General features: G+C 43.1%; 1 long non-coding RNA gene and 1 pseudogene across 1 annotated transcript; both read right to left on the reverse strand.

Moving 5' to 3' along the window:
- Positions 1 to 663: 663 nt before the first annotated feature.
- On the reverse strand, positions 664 to 10,486 carry LOC148774728 (uncharacterized). Its single transcript, XR_016035410.1, has 3 exons — positions 8,629 to 10,486; positions 5,526 to 5,664; positions 664 to 1,576 (listed from the first exon to the last, which is right to left on the reverse strand). It is a non-coding gene; the product is annotated as an uncharacterized LOC148774728 (long non-coding RNA).
- Positions 7,103 to 7,582, reverse strand: LOC129537295 (NADH dehydrogenase [ubiquinone] 1 beta subcomplex subunit 6 pseudogene; annotated as a pseudogene).
- Positions 10,487 to 20,435: the final 9,949 nt, after the last annotated feature.

Here is a 20,435-nt window from a genome sequence, read left to right on the forward strand (position 1 = left end):
AGAGGAAACTTGAAGGCTACCGTCCATGGGGTCACAAAGAGTTGGACACGACTGAGCGACTAAGCACAGCACAGGGACACATGTCCTGTGCCTGGGGATAATCCTTCTGTTCCTTCTTCCAAGAGAAAACAAAGAGTCTCCAGACATCTGGCTCAGGAACATACTGTCCTATAACACTTGCCTTTTCATTTATTTGGCACTTACCACAAAAGCTCCCAACACCATAGTGCAACTTGCAGTTTACAAGGAACTCTTCAAATCCATTTGTTATTGTTTTGTTATGAAGTCATGTCTGATTCTTTTGCGACCCCATGGTCTGTAGCCTGCCAGGCTCCTCTGTCCATGGGATTTCCCAGGCAAGAATACTGGAGTGGGTTGCCATTCCCTTCTCCAGGGGATAGTCCCAACCCAGGGATTGAACCCGCATCTTTGGCATTGGTAGGCGGATTTTTCACCACCAAGCCACCAGGGAAGCTCTCAAACACATCATTTAATTTTTACAAGAAATCTATGAGATAAGGCGAGACAGGTTTATCACCATTTTTTAATCAAGAATCTGGGGTTTCAAGAAGTTAAATAAACTATGTAAGGGCACGAGACTCTTAGGGAGTGGGGCCAGGACTGGGATTCAGGTTTCCTAATTCCTAATACAGTATCCTTTCTGCTGCCTTCTTTTCACACACTTCTTTGCCTATTAGATACCATTTTCATAGCTTCTGATTTTGTTCCCTCACATATATGTCAGTGCCCTGACAGCCTGGACTTTATCTGTCTGCATTACTAATATTTCCTCAACACCTGTGACAGTGCCTGTTACATCATATGTGCTTAATACAATTATGTTGAATCAGTGAATAAATGAAATAGATTATAGGTGATCTGAAGGTGGGGCTCTAACTTTGACTTCTTGGGATCTTTCACAATCATTACACAGTAGAAGAGTAAATATTACTGATAAGAAAAATGACCTAATATCCAGAGGGTGTGACTTACTCCCAAGAAGTAGTCCGCCCTGGAAGGTAATATATTTTGAGGAAGAGGGTCCCTGCCGTGGCTTCTAGAATTCTAAGCACAGACTATATTTAGCCTTTCTCATTACCTTCAACTGACCCTTGCTCATCCTCAGGGTGAAGACATTTGCCCTGTGAACAGATGCCCAGAGGTTCAGGCCTGTGTGTTTTTGATTTAGGAAAGAGGCACAATGGTTTGTGTCTCCATGTGCTCCCACTGTCACCAGATAGAATAAAATGGCTTGTTTCTCTTGGCAGCCTACACCCAACAGCTCCCCATGTGTGTGTTGCTTTCTTCAATTTTCCCCTCTACAAAATCTGGTCATGTTTAATAACAATAAATCAGAGGAGAGATTGCAGCCCGGAAGAGAAGTCTGGGGCAGCCAGGGTTTCCACATCTGGGGCCCATTCAGGTTGAAGCGATGACAATTCCTAATAAATGTTAATGGAGAACCTCCTCAGATTCATACACTCCAGCAATAATTTAGCCTGTCTCCATGCCAGATGACCTTTTGAACACGCAGAATACACCCATCATAGCACCAGCTACAGCCCTGGATTTCTTCCTGCATATGAAGTGGAAAAAAAACCAACAAGACTTGTTATTGATCATATTTCTCCATTTTCCTTTCCCTAGAATCTTCTTCAAAGGCTCATGGAGCCTTGGGGGCCCCAGCCACCCAGGTGGTTAGAGGCAAGGAAGTCAGGTTGAAGGATGTTTCCCTCTGCTCCTAAAAGAGGCCTCACAAAGTCTGCTAGCCAAAGGGCAAGAGACAGGGTTGGACCTCAAAATACTGTCCACCAACTAACTTTAGCCTCTGAGACCCTTTGCTGATTCTGCTTGCTCTGGCCCTTTCATCAGCCACTCCCCAACCTCCTGCTACTTATAACTAGTCAATCTTCAAGGCTGGCTTTAGTCTTTGGTTTTTCTCTTCCTACCCCATCACGTCCATGAGTCTAATGTCTGTGTGCAGGTTTCCAGCTCTGATCTCTCTCTCAAGATACAGTCCTGAGTTTCTAACTAGGGACTGGGTGTTTTCACTTGATAACTAGCCACTGTCTAAAATTCCGTGTGTCTAAGCTATCATCTCACCCAAACACAGCTGGCCTCTTCTCCAAACTTCCACATTTCTAAGTGTGCTTCTGCTTTCAACTATATAGACACTCCCCATCTGCTGACCCCCTTTCCTATCTGGTGAGAAGCTCACTGAATCTTCTATCCCAATCTCATGCCTTTTAACTTCCACCACCACCCCACACTCCATGCTGTTATCATCTCACTTTGAAATTTCCTCCTACCTGGTCTTTCTGTGAAACCACCCCTGAACACAGCAATTAGATACAGTTTCCCATGATGCTTTTTTTAATTGAAGGATAATTGATTTATAGAATTTTGTTGTTTTCTGTCAGACCTCAGCATGAATCAGCCATAGGTATACATATAGCCCCTCTCTTTTGAACTTCCCTCCTATCTCCCTCCCCATCCCACTCTGCTAGGTTGATACAGAGCCCCGTTGGAGTTTCCTGAGCCACACAGCAAATTCCCGTTGGCTATCTATTTTACATATGGTAAAATAAGCTTCCTCTTGTTACTCTCTCCATACATCTCACCCTCTCCTCCTCTCTCCTCACGTCCACAAGTCTCTTCTCTATGTCTGTTTCTCTATTGTTGCCCTGTAAGTAAATTCTTCAGGACCATTTTTCTAGGTTCCATATATATGTGCTAGAATATGATATTTATGTTTCTCTTTCTGACTTACTTCACTCTGTATAATAGGTTCTAGGTTCATCCACCTCATTAAAACTGACTCAAAGGCATTCCTTTTAATGGCTGAGTAATATTCCATTGTGTATATGTACCACAACTTCTTTATCCAGTCATCTGTTGATGGACATCTAGGTCGCTTCCATGTTCCAGCTATTGTAAATAGTGCTGCAACGAACAATGGGATATGTGTGTCTTTTTCAGTTTTGGTTTCCTCAGGGTATATGCCTAAGAGTGGGATTGCTGGGTCAAATGGTGGTTTTATGCCTAGTTTTTAACGGAATCTCCATACCATCTTCCATATTGGCTGTATCAATTTATATTTCCACCAACAGTGCAAGAGCATTCCCTTTTCTGCACGACCTCTCCAGCATTTATTGTTTGTAGACTTTTTGATGATGGCCATTCTGACAAGTGTGAGGTGATAGCTCATTGTGGTTTTGATTTGCATTTCTCTGATAATGAGCGACATTGAGCATCTTTCATGTGTTTGTTAGCCATCTGTATGTCTTCTTTGGAGAAATGTCTGTTTAGGTCTTTTTCCCACTTTTTGATTGGGTTGTTTGTTTTTCTGGTATTGAGTTGTATGAGCTGCTTGTATATTTTGGAAGTTAATCCTTCATCAGTTGTTTCATTTGCTATTATTTTGTTCCATTCTGAGGGTTGTCTTTTCACCTTGCTTATAGGTTCCTGAGGTGGATCATAGAGAATCTTGCTTTGATTTATGTCATCGAGTGTTCTGCCTATGTTTTTTATTCTAAGAGTTTTATAGTTTCTGGTCTTACATTTAGGTCTTTAATCCATTTTGAGTTTATCTTTGTGTATGGTGTTAGGAAGTGTTCTAATTTCATTCTTTTACATGTAGCTGTCCCGTTTTCCCAGCCCCATTTATTGAAGAGGTTGTCTTTGCCCCATTGTATATTCTTGCCTCCTTTGTCAAAAATAAGGTACCCATGGGTGCATGGGTTTATTTCTGGGCTATCTTGTTTCATTGGTCTATATTTATGTTTTTGTGCCAGTACCACACTGTCTTGATGACTGTAACTTTGTAGTATAATCTGAAGTCAGGAAGGTTGATTCCTCCAGCTCCATTCTTCTTTCTCAAGACTGCTTTGGCTATTTGGGTTCTTTTATGTTTACCTATTAACTGTAAAATTTTTTGTTCCAGTTCTGTGAAAAATATCATTGGTAATTTAATAGGGATAGTATTGAATTCATAGATTGCATTTGGTAGTATAGTCATTTTCATATTATTGATTCTTCCAGGAACATGGAATATCTCTCCATCTGTTTATGTCATCTTTGATTTCTTTCATTAGTGTCTTATAATTTTCTGTGTACAGTTCTTTTGTCTCCTTAAGTAAGTTTATTCCTAGATATTTGATACTTTTTGTTGCAATGGTGAATGGGATTGATTCCAAAATTTCTCTATCTGATTTTTCATTGTCAGTATATAGAAATGCAAGTGATTTCTGTGTATTGATTTTATATTGTATAGATTTGCTAAATTCACTTATTAGTTCTATCAATTTTCTGATACTATCTTTAGGGTTTTCTATGTACAGTACCAAGATGCTATCTTGATAATGTCCTTCCCCAGCTGAAAATTATTCTGTGGCTCCCCACTGACTTATTATTATTATTGTTATTCAAAGTTCTTCATAATTAGGTGCCCATTGAACAAAAATTACATAATGCTGGAGTTATATTTTTATATTGTAGATCTCATTGTTTTTCATTGTTTTCCCCTTACCTGGCTAGTGACATGCCTAATTAGAATTCATTTATTTATTCAACAAATAGTTTTTGAGCTACTGCTACATGCCAGGGTCTGCTGAGTACTGGAGGATGAAGTGATAACAAGCATGATGAACACTGTCCCTAGCCATATGAAAACATTTTCTAGTAGGGGAGACAAATAAAAAAAGAAAACAGCAAATAATGAAAATATTGGAAACTGTGAAAAGTGCTAAGTAAGTGTTGAGAGAGAATAAGGGAAGTCTAGGTGACGCTAGTGGTAAAGAATCTGCCTACTAATGAAGGAGAGCACGGTTTGATCCCTGGGTTGGGAAGATCTCCTGGAGAAGGGAATGGCTACCCACTCCAGTATTCTTGTCTGGAGAATCCCATGGACAGAGGAGCCTGGTGGGCTACAGTCCATGTGGTCGCAAAGAGTTGGACATGAGTGAGTGATTTTAATGGTATTTTAATCAGGTCTCTAAACTCTCACTTCTCCCACTGCTACCTCTCTGGTTCCTGAAGGATATGGTCACTTTTGAGGAACCACCCTCTAATAGCTCCAAAAAAGACAGGCATAAATAATACTTTGTAAAATAAATCATTCCCCTGTGCCTGTGTGCCAAGTCACATCAGTCGTGTCCGACTCTTTGCAAACCACTGGACTGCAGCCCAGCAGGCTCCTCTGTCCATGGGATTCACCAGGCAAGAATACTGGAATGGGTTGCCATACCCTCCTCTAGGGGATCTTCCTAACTCAGGGAGGGAACCAGCGTCTCTTACCTTTCCTGCATTGGCAGGCAGGTTCTTTACCACTAGCGCCACCTGGAAGCCTCACGCCCCTAGTGCATCTCTATTTTTGTAGCCCAAATAGATATCAAACAAATCAAGCTACGTTTCTTGAGTTCAGAATTAAGGATGTAACCTAGTGACTCCTTGCTTGGCCTGCAGATGGAAATGAATCTTTACCTTAATATATGAGGAATTTAGGTTAGACATAGGGAAAAACTTACCGGCAAAATTTCAGTGGAACGGATGCCTGAGGGAGTGTATCAATCCACTTTACTGAATAGTGCTAGTGCTGTATGCCTTCCTAGGGCTTCCCAGGGTTTCCGAAGTCTTCCCAGGTAGCGCTAGTGGTAAAGAACCTGCCTGCCAATGCAGGAGAAGAAAGAAATGTGGGTTCAGTTCCTGAGTCAGGAAGATCCCCTGGAGGAGGGTATAGCAACCCACTCCAGTATTCCTGCCTGGAGAATCCCATGGTCAGACAAACCTGGAGGGCTATAGTTCATGGGGTCACAAAGAGTTGGACACGACTAAAGTGACTTAGCATGCTGTATAACAAATAACCTAAAAGCCTAGAGGTTACAATCCTTATTTCTTGCTTATTGGTTTGCAGACGGGCTACAGTACTTCTGTTGCAAGTTGTGGGTCTTGTTCAGGTCCACTCTGTGTACTTTCTGATTCTGGGACCCAGGCCAAAGTGACAGGAGTGTGCTCTTCTCACAGCCAAGGATAGAAATGGAAAAGCCAAGCCAGACCAAGCAAGTGGAATTGAAATCTCTGCTTACATTTCATTGGCCAAAGCAAGTCATAAGGCTAAATCCATCACCCGTGGAGTGATAAGTTTTCACCCCCCGTGGAAGGGCAGAGAGGACAGTGAATACTTGCTGAACAATAATACACTCCAGCGCCAGGAGGTTATGGAGTTTCCTTCACAAGTGGTCTTTACAAATGAAAGAGATTGTTATCTATCTGGGTTCCTCTGGGTACCATATTATCTGAAGTACAGCAAAAGAGGACCAGAAGACATGACTTCTTAAAGATGCCTATTTTGGTACAAGGGCAATGTAATTCGTGTTTGCTATCTGGTTGCCACTGAAGCCCCTTTTCCTTTTCCACCAGAGCTGTGCCATGGGGGTGATTTGTAGCCCAAGTCTTAATATCAGAGTCTCTATGTGATTGTATACAAGTGACAGTCGCAGAGCAAACATAAATACAGAAGAGGTTCTGATACCATCGGGGAACAGTATTCCTGCCATCAGGCCAGCTTTGTCTGCCACTGCAGTGCAGTTAAATCTGGAATGAAATTGGAGAGCTAACTGATGGTCAGAGGGGACCAGGAAAATTTCCATTTGTAACAGAGGCAGGGCTCAGCAAAAGGCAAGGCATGACTTTACCATGGCTAGATAAATTCAGTTTACATACATTTATATATTATATTAAATCTCTTAATGGTTTTAATATTTGAACTTATCCAAATGGAAAGACAGGGGCATGATTGTGAACCCATACCCTCAGCAGCTCTTCACTTCAAGTTTTCAATCTGTACCCTCAACAGTAACCTGACTCTGTCTTTTTACCCCAAGGTGCTCATTCTCCTTCTCCCCTCTCAGTATTTGCTCCCAGGAACCGTTTCAGTGCTACTCAAGGTATAGACTCCAGACCATGGCAACTGCATTATCTGAGCACTTGTTAGAAATGCAAATTATTGGGCCTTTCCCCCTGACCTGCTGAATCAGAATCTCTGGGGATGGGGTGGGGAGGAGTTGTTCCAGGAAGCTGTGTTTTGTTTTTTTTTTTAATGTGAGTAAACTTTATTACTTTTCCAGAAAATATTTTCAATAAGTTGGTAATGTACCAACAAACTTAGGCTCATACACCTTTGAAATTTTAAAGTAATCTTCAATGATGTTGATCAGGAAATTCTTTCATGGGTCCAGTCTCCAGAATTGTATCACCTGAAAATATTCTGGGCTTCTTTTCAATGATGGTATATGGTTTTGTAGTCACATGATACTTGAGATAATAATGAATAATCCAGACAGGAATAAGTACATGGGTAAAAGCAAAGATACTGTGTCGGTATGTCTTATAGATCACGTTCTTCCAGAGAGCTCCGTCTTGCAAAAATTTATTCCAGAATTGCTCCACAGGCGACACCCTCTGCGGAGGCAGCATCGGTTCCCGCGGGCTCAACTCCTTTCAGCCATCGCCTTCTCAGCTCTCGCAGCTGCTGCAGCCGCAGTTTCTGGTCAGGCGGATACCCCGACATGTTGCTGCTGATACCAAGGCAGCAGGAGATGGAGCGCACCCGAACCAGGAAGCTGTGTTTTAATAAACTTTTCAACCTAAGCACATCCACTGAAGTTTGCGAACCAAGGCAGGTCTGACTCAGTAGGTCTGGGGCAGAAGCCATGACTTGCAGGGCTAACAATATGCAGATGACAGAGATGCTGTTGTCTGTGGACCACACTTCAAGAGCACTGCTTTAGAAGTCAATCATATACACATGAAATGACAGCCAACAGTAAAAGTCTTACTAGTCCTGAGAGGATAGGATCAAAGTCTTAGTGAGAGTCACTAATAGTGGCATTTCAGATAAGAGCCACCAGGTTAAAAAAACCAAAAAGCTTTTTTTTTTTTTTTTGCTCAGAGGGTGGACCTGGAGCCTCTGAAGCCACAGGGATTAGCTTTCTTCCATACACAGAGCTCATCCTGGTTGTGATGATTAAAAAGGAGGTGCTGTATGGGCGGAAAACATGGAGTCAGAAGACCTGGATTCTGGTTCTTACCCTGTCACTGAGAATGTCATCATGGTTGGGTCCTTCTCTCTCTGCTGCTGCTGCTAAGTCACTTCAGTCATGTCCGACTCTGTGTGACCCCATAGTCGGAAGCCCACCAGGCTCCCCCGTCCCTGGGATACTCCAGGCAAGAACACTGGAGTGGGTTGCCATTTCCTTCTCCAATGTGTGAAAGTGAAAAGTGAAAGTTAAGTCACTCAGTCGTGTCCGACCCATAGCGACCCCACGGACTGCAGCCTACCAGGCTCCTCCATTCATGGGATTTTCTAGGCAAGAGTACTGGAGTGGCTTGCCATTGCCTTCTCCGCTTCTCTAATTCTCCTCTATAAACTGAAGATGGGAGCTACACAAGCTCTACCACCCCTACTCCCTCCCCGCTTTTCTTATTACACAAGATTACCTTAACAACAGTTTTCTCTCCACATACCTAGTTCAGTTCAGTTCATTTCACTCAGTCATGTACAACTCTTTGAGATCCCATGGACTGCAGCACACCAGGCCTCCCTGTCCATCACCAACTCCTGGAGCTTACCCAGACTCAAGTCCATTGAGTCAGTGATGCCATTCAAACATCTCATCCTGTGTCGTCTCCTTCTCCTCCTGCCCTCCATCTTTCCCAGCATCGAGGTCTTTTCAAATGAGTCAGTTCTTTGCATCAGGTGGCCAAAGTATTGGAGTTTCAGCTTCAGCATCAGTCCTTCCAATGAACACCCAGGACTGATCGCCTTTAGGATGGACTGGTTGGATCTCCTTGCAGTCCAAGGGACTCTCAAGAGTCTTCTCCAACACCACAGTTCAAAAGCATCAGTTCTTCAGCACTCAACTTTCTTTACAGTCCAACTCTCACATCCATACATGACTACTAGAAAAACTATAGCCTTGACTAGACGGACCTTTGTTGGCAAAGTAATGTCTCTGCTTTTTAATATACTATCAAGGTTGGTCATAACTTTCCTTCCAAGGAGCAAGTGTCTTTTAATTTCATGGCTGCAGTCACCATCTGCAGTGATTTTGGAGCCCCCCAAAATAAAGTCTGTCACTGTTTCCACTGTTTCCGCATCCTTTTGCCATGAAGTGATGGGACCGGATGACATGATCTTAGTTTTCTGAATGTTGAGCTACCTAAGGGAGTCTCAAAAACATGGGAACACCAAGGTTTAGAATTGAAGGCTAAGTTAAATACTTAGCCCTGAGTTACACTATGAATCATGGGGGGAGTTAGGACTGACTCTTCCACCACACCCTCCTTAGGGTAATGCTTGGTGCTGAGCCAGACTCTCAGGGTTGGGATTTCAACCTCCCACCTACCAACTGTGTGACTTTGGGCTTGTTACTCTCGGAGCTGTAGCTTTCTAGTCTATAGAACAAGGACGACAATAAAACCTACCTCATTGGGTGGTTGTCAAGTTTAAAAGCGTTAATATATGTTAAGCGCTTACGACAGTGTCTGACACGAGAAAAGCACTGGATAAACGTCAGGGGCTGCGAAAGAGGAGGGGCCGGTCAATCCCTGCCATCGAGCGGTTGAATTCTCCAGATCAGGCTGCAGGTCTTTGTCTCTCCTGTAGGTGGCGCCTCCCCTCGTTGAGCAGGCTACCTGCGCCCTGGCGCGCTAGAGGAAGTAAGTTTCTTTACATCTCTGCTCTGTTTAGTATTTCTAGAGCCGGCTCTTCTGCAGTCCCCTGAAACCTGTGCCCAGGACAGCTAGGTTTGGGGATACCGACTTCCTTCCTGGAGTGGCTCCGCTCCACCCCACCTCCATCAGAGGCCACTCACCACCCCTGGAAGCCAGAGCCTCCCCGCGGATGCGACCCTGTAGGCCTTGTCGTGGGAGGATTTAACTCCCAGCACCTGAGCCAGGGAGTTCAGTGGGAGTTTCTTTCCTGCTCGGTTAAAATGACAAATTGGTACATGAGCGCTTAATGAAAGATGCTGGAAACGTCCGTGGAGATCAGAAAAATCGCCTCTCCGAGCTGACAGCCAGGCCATCTGCATTCCCACATTCCTATTAATTCCTTAACAATAAACGACAGGAGCGCCTAGAGGGTTAACAGCTTAATTTAATCTCTGAGATTCCTTCGTGAAGCATTGAGAATTAGAAAGGCATTTACAAAACGTTATCTGCACACCTGATTTTTTCCCCACTTGATGTGTCTTCTGGAACAATCACACCTATTCCTGACAGATCTTGCATAGAGGCTCTGCCCCTCTGACTGATAGAATACTCTCCACTGTGCCACTCTTGGGCTCCTTGAACCACATCATTGGGCTCCCAGTATCATGGGATTTGGCCTCTTAGTAGGCACCCCAAATGCTGGTTTACTTTATTTCTCTAGGGCCTTTTAGGAACATAATAGAGCTGGAAAGGTGATGTCCCTGCTTCAGGTGAATTTCCTTCCCTAGTGAGGAGTAAAGGGAAGAGGTACTTAGTAGCAACAACCAGCTTGGAGTGCTATCAGGTCAGGTTTTGAGAGTCTCTGGAAGATCATGAGCTACCCAGTGGAGAAGCTCAATTCTAGTGCCATTCTATGGATAAGGAAACTGAGACCTCGAAATGTTTAAAAGTTTGTTTAAGGTCATATATCCAGATAGGGGCTTCCTTGGTGGCTCAGAGGTTAAAGCGTCTGCCTCCAATGCGGGAGACCTGGGTTCGATCCCTGGGTCAGGAAGATCCCCTGGAGAAGGAGATGGTAACCCACTCCAGTATTCTTGCCTGGAGAATCCCATGGACGGAGAAGCCTAGTAGGCTACAGTCCACGGGGTCGCAAAGAGTCAGACACGACTGAGTGACTGAATGGAACGGAACGGATCCAGATAATGCCAAAGCCCCAGAGTAGGATTCAAGTCTCTTTACTCCCCGGTAAATATTTGTTCGATAATAGATTTCATCTTACAAGATCACTCCCATCACTGGTTGGTGGGGGCTGTCCAGAGCCCTGTGGACTTACTTCTCAGAAAGCCTTGGTCACAGTTTGGAGATGCCTTTCAGGGACAGAGAAGGGGCAGAGGTGCCAGGTATTTGCAGTCTCTGCACTTTTCAGTCTGCTTCCTTTGGGTTAGGCATTAAAAGACTTCTATTAAACTGGAAATGTTATCTGGGAGGAGTAATGCATTAAGCCATTATCTGTCATTAACACCTTGGCTGGAATTCATTCAAGATTAGTTTGCTGGTTGCCCATCAGGTCCCTGAGGGAATGAGAGTTTTGACCAGGATAGGGGCCTAGGAAAGGACATAGAACCTTGCACTGGAGGGTGCAATATTTGAGGGCTCAGTGCAGAAAGGACTTAGAAGACACTGCATATCCAGAGGGGCTGAGGTAAGAGGAAGAAGTGACCCTGAAGACTGTTGCACAATCCTCTCTTGGCTTGCTGTGCTGTGCTTAGTTGCTCAGTCATGTCCGACTCTTTGTGACTCCATGGACCGTAGCCTGCCAGGCTCCTCTGTCCATGGGGATTCTCCAGGCAAGAATATTGGAGTGGGTTGCCATGCCCTCCTCCAGGGGATCTTCCCAACCCAGGGGTTGAACCCAGGTTTCCTGCATTGCAGGCGGATTCTTTACCAGCTGAGCTCCCAGGGAAGCCACCTTTGCATAATATGGTTTCTACCAATCACATTGTTTGATTCTCAGTTTCTTCAAATGTAACACGAAGAGTGAGCTGGACTAGATCGCAGGTTCTCATACATATTAGAACATATTAGCATCATCCAGAGGGCATTAAAAAAAAAAAAAAAACACCTCAAAACCAATATTTGGGTCCTCCCAGGCTAATTAAATCAGAATGTCCAGAACTGAGCCCTGTGCCTCCTTTTCCCACATCTCTATAGAATATCCTGGTATGAGTCATTATACCATCCAGTCCTTATCCACACACTAACATATTTTATATATTTACAATTCCAGCTTCTGGATAGTTTCACGTTTTTTAATGTATCAAAATGCTTACATTGGCAGGTAACAAGAATATTTAAAAGCCTCAAAAGCAGCTTTCACTGTCTCACAAAAGAAGTGTAAAGGTCCTACTTTGGTTCATCAGCTGCAAAATACTACAGCTGACCAGACTTCTTTTATCCTTTTGTTTCTTTAGTCTCACCCTTGGCTCTTGGTCTTTAGACGTGGAACTATGGTTGCCATAGTTGAAGAAATCATGTCCTCACACAACCATGTTCACAGGCATGATGCTCATTGTTTTAACTGGAAGAAAAGTGTCCCCAGACATTTCCAGTATGGTCTTCCTCTTACCTCTCATTGGCCAGAACTGGCTCTTGTGGCCATCTTTAGCTTCAAGTGAACCTGGGAAAGCAAGAATCTGGTACTTTCAGCTTTTATCATTAGAGGCAACTCTGCTAGAAATAAAGAAGTGTGAATATTGAGTAAGCTATTTGGAGAATCTGCCCAACTAATTGCAGTAAATATATTTGGTAACACCTATAACACAATTATCTATAATAACAGCTAGAGACCTAAATGCAGCTGCTACTTTATATATTACTTCCTTAAGCAGCTAACGCTTTTTATTCGTGTCTGCAGTGCTAGCTCCTGAGACCACATCCTCTTACCTAGGCAGGAAGTATAAAAGAAGATCAAGGCCATTTAGACAAATGTTTTGTTTACTTGTGATGTGACTATAAACGTCTTCCTGAGCAGTAGACTCCTGTCGTCTGGGATCTGATTCCACCACCCCATCTTGCTGACTGATTTCATGATGTTTAGAGCTTTCTCATATTCTTGAACAAGGTAGACCACCCACTTCCTGGCATCTGTGCCTTCATCTCCAGATCCCAGACCACTGGTGTTTGTCTGCCCTTGACATCTGAGATTTCTCTAGTAGACCTCGCTCCCTAACAAACACAATTCTGCTGCTGGGAGTGTGAAAAGAAAAGGTGGGGGGAGGTCTGTACATGCACTGAATGAAGTGGAATACATGAGCAAGTACTGAGGGATGCCAAACAAAGGGAAACTCAACTGGGTTAATCAGATCAGGGCTGGTTCCCAGCAAAATCTGACATTTTGAAATGGTCTTTGGTTAATGGGTTAATACTCTTACTATATAAAAATTCTTAAAAGTCTATAGGAAAATAAAAGGACAAATACCCACAAAGAACAATAGATAAGGAGTAGAGTTTGTTGTTAGTCACTCAGTATGTCTGACTCTTTGTGATCCCATGGACTGTAGCCCACCACGCTCCTCTGTCCACAGGATTTCCCAGGCAAGAACACTGGAGTGGGTTTCTATTTTCTTCTCCAGGGTGTAGAACTAGTAATTTACAAAATAAGTAATACAAAAGGCATTTTTAGAAGTTCTTTACTGATAATCAGGTAAGTATAAATCAGGATAAAATGCCAGTTCTTTCAACTTAAAGGTTTAAGAAAGTTCTAAAAATAATAATACTAGCATTTGGTCCATTCCCACTATTTCTGGTGTGTGTGTGTGTGCTGGTTTTGTGTGTATGTGTAAGTGTGTGTACTGCAGAGGCTGGGAAACTAATGTTACACTGTCTAATTAGGATTCTAGATGTGAGTCAGGTTTCATGAATTAAACGCACTTTCTGGATGGTGGTGTCTGCTGCTGTCCATAACCTTAAGCTTTCAGTTAGAGCTTTTAGACTACTAAACATTGTAGCAAATAATAGGCTTAACAATAATTAATGTGTAGGGATGCTTTAGGGCTTCCTAGGTGACTCAACAATAATGCAGGAGAAAGGTTTGATCTCTGGGTTGGGAAGATCCCCTGGAGGAGGAAATGGCTACCCACTCCAGTATCCTTGCCTGGACAATTTCATAGACAGAGGAGCCTGGCAGGCTACAGTCCATTGGGTCACAAAGAGTCAGACATGACTAAGTAAATGACCATGAGCACGAGCATGGTGCGTTAAATAAGTTAAAAAGCAAGTTTCCCATACATAAACTCAAGAAAATATTTAGTTCCAAATCTGGCTTCAAGGCCCTGAACAGCTCACCTGTCTCTCTGGTGGTCTCAGTTCCTCCCCTGTATAGCAAAGGGGATTTATTAGATGACTCCTGCCCCCTTGACAGCTAGCCTCATGCCAATCAAGCACAGGGCTGGCTCCTTCTCCTGGAATAGTCTGCCATACAAGTGACCCTAACTTGGAGAAAAGTTTGTGGTGGCTGAGAGTGTGGGCTTTGCAGTCACAGTGCCTGGGTTTGAATCCTGGCTCTGTGACCTTGAACAAGGTACTTAACCACCCCTGGTTCCAGTTTTCTGGAAATGGAGAGAAAAATCATACCGATCTCATGGAGTTGGGAGGATTAAGTGAAATAATACATAGAAAGCACTCAGCAATTGTGTCAGTTACCAATTGTGTCAATTCTGAGGTGAGTTCTGTGAAACAGAAATGACTCAATTCAATGGCAGAGTTCAGGAGTTCTAGCTCCAGGTCAGTATCTTTGGTCTTATGCTGAAACCAACAGCTTCTCCATGGTGCCCCAGAGATTTTGTGAATCTTTTTTATAACTCTTTTGCCTGCCTCATCCAATTCTTTTCTCATCTATTATTTTGTAATTACAAACATGCCTCATGTTCAGAAATTCAGAACAGGTAAATCTGAGTGTGTTAAACAGATACACCTAGGGTTCATTATTAATATTACAAAAAATTATTTGTTTTACAAGAGAATTAACCTTTACAAAGTTAATTTCCTATGTACATGCAAAATTGAGTACAGAATATAAAAACTTAATTTACATACATCTTAGAAACATAAAATTGTGACAACTTAAAGACAGAACTGGCCTTTAGAAATCATTTCAGCCAGCGGTTTTCACAACTTTATTGTAGCAGCCCTATTTCTTTAGAAATCCTTCTTAGATTTCCTAGATGCATGATACAGGGGAAGGCAGATCTAGTTTGGTTAAACCAGGTATGGGGAGGAGGCACTATTCACTTCCTTACCCTCTTGCCCTATCCCGAAAGCAGCTTTAGAATCCTTCTGAGAAACCCTAGGGCTTCTAGGACCATAAATTTAAGTTCCACTGATTTAACACAGCCATCTTGCTGTGTAAACTCCTTTTGTAAAACCTGATACTCCTTTATTTCTATTAATTCAACTGTCATTTTCTTTTTTAAATTATAAGTTTCTTGAGGACAAAAACCTTTTTGTTTAGATTTTTAAAAATTCTTAGTGTATTGCCCTGCATGTAAGTGGAGTATTTAAGTCTTGCTAAAGTCTTCCTGTTAGTTCCAGAATTGACCAGAAACTATTATTATATATAAACACCATTTATTAAGTTTTTGAAAAGTGATTTCATAGAACCACTGAATTTTCAGCTTGAAGGGACCTTAGAGGATGTGTACTTTAACACTCTCATTTTCTGGATGTGGAAACTTTGGCCCAAATAAGTGATTCAGTTGATATCATGTTGTAAGTTAATAGCAGAGCTGGGACAAGAGTGCTGGACACCTGATTCTTGGGTCAGGGCTGTTTCAACTTAAAACAAGAGGCTGCTCTTACACTATTGTTCAGTCGCTCAGTAGTTTCCACCTCTTTGTGACCCCATGGACTGCAGCACACCAGGCTTCCCTGTCCTTCACCATCTCCCAGAGTTTGCTCATGTTCATTGGGTCGGAAATGCCATCCAATCATCTTACCCTCTGTCATCCCCTTCTCCTGCCCTCAATCTTTCCCAGTATCAGGGTCTTTTCCAATCAGACCCTGGCTCTTTGCATCAGGTGGCCAAAGTATTAGAGCTTCAGCTTCAGCATCAGTTCTTCCAATGAATATTCAGGACTGATTTCTTTTAGGATTGATTAGTTTGATCTCCTTGGAGTCCAAGGGACTCTCAAGAGTCTTCTCCAACAGTTCACAGTTCAAAAGCATAAATTCTTTGGTGCTCAGCTTTCTTTGTGGTCCAATTCTCACATCCATACATGACTACTGGAAAAGCCATAGCTTTGACTATATGGACCTTTGTTGGCAAAGTAATGTCTCTGCTTTTTAATATGCTGTCTAGGTTTGTCATAGCTTTTCTCCCAAGGAGCAAGAATCTTTTAATTTCATGGCTGCAGTCACTGTCTGCAGTGATCTACAGCACTCAGCTTACGCTATTAGAAAATTACAGATTTGTATTCCTGAAAACACATATAAGCTACCTACAAATCTCCTTTCTTTCTTCAATAGTTAACCCAGAGAACTATCTTAATAATTGATGGCCAATGTTTTATTATGTAAATTTTTTTAAATTATAAAAGTAAAAGTTGACTGACATAAGGAAATGTCCAGGATATAGCAAATGGAAATCCATGTATTATATGTGGGATGATCCCGTCTTGTTTAAAGCTTAGGTTATTTCTCTCAGACTTAGCTGAAGATATTTTTCTATCATACGTGACTCAAGTATCTAATGATGTGATAACCACACCTGTTAATTTATATACATTGGCATTGATGCATGGATATAACAACCATAAGAATTTTTTATTTACTTTATCTCATTGTATTTACTATTGCACAGTATTACATAGTATATATGCATCACTATTTACCCAATTCTCTACTGACAACACTTAGGTTATCTCCAATTTTTTAAAAAGCTGCAGTGAAATTCCTCACACAAATATCCTTTTGCAGATCACAGCATTTTTGTGGAACAAATTCCTAGAAGTAGAATTGCTGGATCAAATTTTGAGATACTGTGTGGCATTTATTCTCAGGGTTTTCTTTTGTTGCTGAGACTAAAATGAATAAACTCCAGCATTTGTACATAACTTTGTAGTTTACTAAGGTTTTCACAAACGTGACGTTACTTGAACTTTTTAACAACTTGCTTGGGTTTACAGATGGGGAAGATGAGGTTTAGATAGGCAATTTGCTCAAGTCATTTACCTAGGGAAGGCAGAGCCAGAGCTGAAAACTAGGTCTTCTCACTCCAGGTGTAGGGCCAAAAGTCCCCAATGAAAACACAGAAATAAACTATTGGGATGAGAACAGGAACATGAACACATTCTCTTCGGGCAGCAGAGACCACTAATTTGGGACATAGACATCATTTCACCTTCACCTTAAAATCACCTTTATATCTTAAAGTTGTAGTAAGAGTGATTCAGTTGTATCTCCACAAACCAACACTGTGCAATCTCCTGTGGTGAGAAGAGGTTCAAAAGAGTATTGATAAAACCATTTGTGCCCTAGATATAGAGAAGCCCTAAGATTTGCTAATTAGACTTACTGGACAGACCTCTGTGAGCAGAAGAGGGGTGTGTGTGTGTGTGTGTGTGTACTCACGCACACATGCGTGCACGGAGGGGAAGGGTGGCAGAAGACATTTTTTATTCTGGAGACAGAGAACTCTGCTCTGCTGCATTTCAACCTGCTAGTGGGTTTCTAGCATGGGCTGGCGCTCCATGAATAACTATGACAGTAAAGTTGTCCTTGCACAAACATCCCTTTTCCCTGTCTATGCAAACTACTTATTGATATTAAAGCAATTAAGTCTTATTTGGTTTAATAGACATTTGACAGGCATCTCCCATTTGTAAGGTCCAGAGGATGTTGACTTAGGGCTGATATAACACAATACCACAGACTGGGTGGCCTAAACAATAAACATTTGTTTCTTACAGTTCTGGAGGCTGGAATTCCAAGATCAGGGTGCCAGCATGGTCAGGTTCCTGGTGAGTCCTCTTCCTGGTTTACAGATGGCTGCCATCTCCTTGGTGTATTCTCCTCATGTGGCCAAGAAAAAAAGATTTCAGTTTCTCTTCCTTTCTCTAAGGGCATTAATTCCATCATGGGATCCCCACTCTCATGACTTAATTTACCCTAAAAATTCATTTGAAGGATGATGCGGAAGCTCCAATACTTTAGCCATCTGATGCAAAGAACAGACTCACTGGAAAAGACCCTGATGCTGGAAAAGATTGAGGGCAGGAGAAGGCGGTGACAGAGCGTGAGTTGGCTGGATGGCATCACCGACCTGATGGACATTAGTTTGAGCAAACTCTGGGAGAATAGTGGAGGAGAGGGGAGCCTGGCGTGCTGCAGTTCATGGGGGTCACAAGAGTTGGACAGGACTTAGTGACTGACCAACAACAACCTCCCAAGTGCCCACTTTCAAATACCATTATTTTGGGGATTAGGGTTTCAACATATGAATAGGGGTGGGTCACAAATATTCAGTCCTTAGCAGATGGGAAACCAAGCACTGCAGAGGTCTCTGCTGAAAAGCTAGGGGGTCTTCTGTAGCACCTCTACTCTCAGCCACCCAACTGTACCCAACCCTATATCTCTTGAGAGCAGAAGCTGATTTGGTGGGAGCAGAGGTAGCAAAGGCCTGTCTTGTCACACACTGCCATGCATGGGTGCTGTGAGGGGGCCTGGCAACCTTTCAGGCTTGGGCTGTGTCTGGCTAAAGTCTCCTCTTCTGAGACCCTGCCTCCAAGCTGCATATTATGCTAGCAGGACCCAGAGAGAGATTTATTTGGTGACCTTTCTGGATGCGCAATCCAAGCAGGGGAAGGGAGCGAATCAGCTCCGAAGCGGTTAATTTTACTGGCTCCTAAATTGATAAGCGGTGGGACGTCAGTCTGAAATGAACTCGCCTTGTTCGAAGGGGTTCTAAGACAGCGGAACTCAATCAGCAGCGGGCCGCTCGGTTCAAGGCTGCAATTCATCCCGCCGCGCCTCTGAAAAATGGGAGGTGACAGTTCATTTTGCCAGTGACAGTCTGTCGGTCTCGCTCGCTGCTTCTCCTGTCGATTGCCTGGCTGAGGTGAAGTGCAGCTCCAAGACACCCTCGTTTGGTATTCCACTCAGCCAAGCAGGATGGTCCCAGGACCCGAGGTGTGCAAATCTGACTCTGCCACCGCGGCTCGTCTTTTTCCCTTCTTCATGCAGGTCCGAAATGCCGAAGCTTGATTACGGGTCCCAGGAGCCATCTTCCCACTTCCTGGGCCTCACCTTTCCTTCTAACTTGCACTTCCGGCGGACGCGGTTTCCTCCTCCCTGCGGGACGTTGTAGAACAAAGCCATCCTGCTCAGAGGGCTTCCAGCTTTCCGACAGAGGACTCAGGGCAACGTGAGGCATAGACATGGATGAGAGAAGTTGCTGCTGCCAGTGGGGGCACGGAGGGAGAACAGGCACACTCAGCCCTCAGCCAGGCACTGCCTTCCCCACCACGACCTCAGCTTTTGAAGAATCTCTTGAACTGGGGCAGAGAGAGAGGAAGGAGAAGGGGAGAACTTAATCCTAGAAAACCCTTACCCACTACTTTCTACTTCCCTTAAAAAACAAACAACAACAACAAAAAAACAGAGCTCACTTTCATTTTTCACTTAAAAAAATAGGGCTCATGTATCTTTGTTAACTTTCCTCATTTTGATAATGTGTTACGGAAATATCCTCATTCCTAGGAAATACTTTTGTTCTCTTGGCAAAACTCTATCAGCCTTTGCCCTGCTTCATTCCGTACTCCAAGGCCAAATTTGCCTGTTACTCCAGGACTGACGCTAAAGCTGGAACTCCAATACTTTGGCCACCTCATGTGATGATTTGACTCACTGGAAAAGACCCTGATGCTGGGAGGGATTGGGGGCAGGAGGAGAAGGGGACGACAGAGAATGAGATGGCTGGATGGCATCACCGACTCGATGGACATGAGTTTGAGTGAATTCCGGGAGTTGGTGATGGACAGGGAGGCCTGGCATGCTGTGATTCATGGGGTCGCAAAGAGTCGGACACGACCGAGAGACTGAACTGAACTGAACTGAGGAAATACTACTGAATTATTAATGGGAAAAGAAGCATGATATCTGCAACTTACTCTCAGATGGTTTGGAAAAAACATGTAAATTTACATAAATAGAAAATAGTGAAATAAATGTGACAAAAGCTTATAATTAATGGATATATGGATGACAAAAGCTTACAGTGGTATGTAAGAATTCTAGGTACTGTGGTACCTAAACTTTTCTATAAGTTTGAAATTAATTGAAAATAAAAAGTATTAACAAAAAAACAACCCAATAGGGACTTCCCTGGTGGTTCAGTGGCTTAGACTCTGTGCTCCCTATCAGGAGGTTTGCGTTCCATCCCTGGTCAGGGAGCTAGATCCCACATATTGCAAGTAAAGATCCCACATGCTGCAATGAAGATTGAAGATCCATGTGCTGCAGCTAAGACTTGGCACAGCCAAAATAAATAAATAAATATTTAAAAAACAACCCAACAGACTTACCTCCAGCACTTCCTCAATGAGCATATGTTGAGAACCTACTGTGTACCAGGCACAGTAAGTGCTGGGCATACTGGGATGAACATGAGCGGAAAGGTCTGGACCCTGAAGGAGCTTACAGTTGGGAGGGAAGACAGGTGGTAGATAGGT

Source organism: Moschus berezovskii, chromosome 20, assembly GCF_049115385.1.
Source record: "Moschus berezovskii isolate FMDL1 chromosome 20, NW_MosBer_1.0, whole genome shotgun sequence".
NCBI lineage: Eukaryota > Metazoa > Chordata > Mammalia > Artiodactyla > Moschidae > Moschus > Moschus berezovskii.